General features: G+C 39.7%; 2 non-coding genes and 1 pseudogene across 2 annotated transcripts; all 3 read left to right on the top strand.

Moving 5' to 3' along the window:
- Positions 1-447: 447 nt before the first annotated feature.
- LOC113090523 (uncharacterized) lies at positions 448-567 on the top strand (annotated as a pseudogene).
- Positions 568-1,224: 657 nt separating this feature from the next.
- LOC113090522 (5S ribosomal RNA) lies at positions 1,225-1,344 on the top strand. The gene has a single exon (XR_003287141.1). It is a non-coding gene; the product is annotated as a 5S ribosomal RNA (ribosomal RNA).
- A 779-nt stretch (positions 1,345-2,123) lies between these two features.
- On the top strand, positions 2,124-2,242 carry LOC113090525 (5S ribosomal RNA). The gene has a single exon (XR_003287143.1). It is a non-coding gene; the product is annotated as a 5S ribosomal RNA (ribosomal RNA).
- Positions 2,243-3,139: the final 897 nt, after the last annotated feature.

Raw genomic sequence — 3,139 nt, 5'->3', positions numbered from 1 at the left:
CAATGGCCGATCTCTGAATATTAGCAGGTTTGGGCCTGGTTAGTACATGGATGGGAGACTGCCTGGGAATACCAGGTGCTTTTAAACTTTGTGGATATTTTTCATGAATTATATAATAATCTTGCAAAAAAAAAGAGTCAATGGCCGATCTCTGAATATTAGCAGGTTTGGGCCTTGTTAGTACATGGATGGGAGACTGCCTGGGAATACCAGGTGCTTTAAACTTTTTGGATATTTTTCACGAATTATATAATAATCTTGCAAAAAAAAAAAGAGTCAATGCCAGATCTCTGAATCTTAGCAGGTTTAGGTCTGGTTAGTACTTGGATGAGAGACCGCCTAGGAAATACCAGGCGTTTTAAGCTTTGGGATTTCTTTCCTACTTATATAATGTCTGGCCAGTAGATTGGCTGAACTTTAAATAGCCCTCTCTTCGGAGCAGTCTTCGCTTACGGCCATACCAAACCTGGCTATGCCAGATCTCGTCTGATCTCGGAAGCTTAGCAGGTTTGGGCCTGGTTAGTACTTGGATGGGAGACCGCCTGGGAATACCAGGTGCTGTAAAGCTTTTTGGATATTTTTCACTTAGTTATGAACAATTTTGCCAAAACAAAGAGTCAATGGCCGATCTCTGCATATTAGCAGGTTTGGGCCTGGTTAGTACATGGATGGGAGACTGCCTGGGAATACCAGGTGCTTTAAACTTTGTGGATATTTTTCATAATATTATATAATAATCTTGCAAAAAAAAAGAGTCAATGGCCGATCTCTGAATATTAGCAGGTTTGGGCCTTGTTAGTACATGGATGGGAGACTGCCTGGGAATACCAGGTGCTTTAAACTTTTTGGATATTTTTCATGAATTATATAATAATCTTGCAAAAAAAAAAGAGTCAATGGCCGATCTCTGAATATTAGCAGGTTTGGGCCTTGTTAGTACATGGATGGGAGACTGCCTGGGAATACCAGGTGCTTTAAACTTTTTGGATATTTTTCACGAATTATATAATAATCTTGCAAACAAAAAAAAAACAAAAAAAAAAAAAAAGAGTCAATGCCAGATCTCTGAATCTTAGCAGGTTTAGGTCTGGTTAGTACTTGGATGAGAGAACCGCCTAGGAATACCAGGCGTTTTAAGCTTTTGGGTTTTCTTTCCTACTTATAAAATGTACTGGCCAGTAGATTGGCTGAACTTTAAATAGCCCTCTCTTCGGAGCAGTCTTCGCTTACGGCCGTACCAACCTGGCTATGCCAGATCTCGTCTGATCTCGGAAGCTAAGCAGGTTTGGGCCTGGGTTAGTACTTGGATGGGAGACCGCCTGGGAATACCAGGTGCTGTAAACTTTTTGGAAATTTTTCACTTAGTGTAGAACAATTTTGCCAAAACATAGAGTCAATGGCCGATCTCTGCATATTAGCAGGTTTGGGCCTTGTTAGTACATGGATGGGAGACTGCCTGGGAATTACCAGGTGCTTTAAACTTCATGGATATTTTCACGAATTATATAAATAATCTTGCAAAAAAAAAGAGTCAATGCAAGATCTCTGCATATTAGCAGGTTTAGGTCTGGTTAGTTCTTGGATGGGAGACCGTCTCGAAATACCAGGTGCTGTAAGCTTTTTGGAAATTTTCACTTAGTATAGAACAATTTTGCCAAAACATGGCCGATCTCTGAATATTAGCAGGTTTGGGCCTGGTTAGTACATGGATGGGAGACTGCCTGGGAATACCAGGTGCTTTAAACTTTGTGGATATTTTTCATTGAATTATATAATAATCTTGCAAAAAAAAAAGAGTCAATGGCCGATCTCTGAATATTAGCAGGTTTGGGCCTTGTTAGTAGATGGATGGGAGACTACCTGGGAATACCAGGTGCTTTAAACTTTTTGGATATTTTCACGAATTATATAATAATCTTGCAAACAAAAAAAAAAAAAAAAAAAAAAAAGAGTCAATGCCAGATCTCTGAATCTTAGCAGGTTTAGGTCTGGTTAGTACTTGGATGAGAGACCGCCTAGGAATACCAGGCGTTTTAAGCTTTTGGGTTTCTTTCCTACTTATATAATGTACTGGCCAGTAGATTGGCTGAACTTTAAATAGCCCTCTCTTCGGAGCAGTCTTCGCTTACGGCCATACCAACCTGGCTATGCCCGATCTCGTCTGATCTCGGAAGCTAAGCAGGTTTGGGCCTGGTTAGTACTTGGATGGGAGACCGCCTGGGAATACCAGGTGCTGTAAGCTTTTTTGGAAATTTTTCACTTAGTATAGAACAATTTTGCCAAAACATAGAGTCAATGGCCGATCTCTGCATATTAGCAGGTTTGGGCCTTGTAAGTACATGGATGGGAGACTGCCTGGGAATTCCAGGTGCTTTAAACTTTTTGGATATTTTTCACAAATTATATAATAATCTTGCAAAAAAAAGAGTCAATGGCCGATCTCTGCATATTAGCAGGTTTGGGCATTGTAAGTACATGGATGGGAGACTGCCTGGGAATACCAGGTGCTTTAAAATTTTTGGATATTTTTCACAAATTATATAATAATCTTGCAAAAAAAAGAGTCAATAGCCGATCTCTGAATATTAGCAGGTTTGGGCCTTGTTAGTACATGGATGGGAGACTGCCTGGGAATACCAGGTGCTTTCAACTTTTGGATATTTTTCACGAATTATATAATAATCTTGCAAAAAAAAAGAGTCAATGCCCGATCTCTGCATATTAGCAGGTTTAGGTCTGGTTAGTACTTGGATGGGAGACCGCCTTGAAATACCAGGTGCTGTAAGCTTTTTGGAAAATTTTCACTAAGTATAGACCAATTTTGCCAAAACATGGCCGTTCTCTGAATATTAGCAGGTTCGGGCCTGGTTAGTACATGGATGGGAGACTGCCTGGGAATACCAGGTGCTTTAAACTTTGTGGATATTTTTCATGAATTATATAATAATCTTGCAAAAAAAGAGTCAATGGCCGATCTCTGAATATTAGCAGGTTTGGGCCTTGTTAGTACATGGATGGGAGACTGCCTGGGAATACCAGGTGCTTTAAACTTTTTGGATATTTTTCATGAATTATATAATAATCTTGCAAAAAAAAGAGTCAATAGCTGATCTCTGAATATTAGCAGGTTTGGGCCTTG

This window comes from Carassius auratus, unplaced genomic scaffold (genome assembly GCF_003368295.1).
Source record: "Carassius auratus strain Wakin unplaced genomic scaffold, ASM336829v1 scaf_tig00056393, whole genome shotgun sequence".
Classification (NCBI taxonomy): Eukaryota; Metazoa; Chordata; class Actinopteri; order Cypriniformes; family Cyprinidae; genus Carassius; species Carassius auratus.
This window is presented reverse-complemented; position numbering and strand designations above follow the sequence as displayed.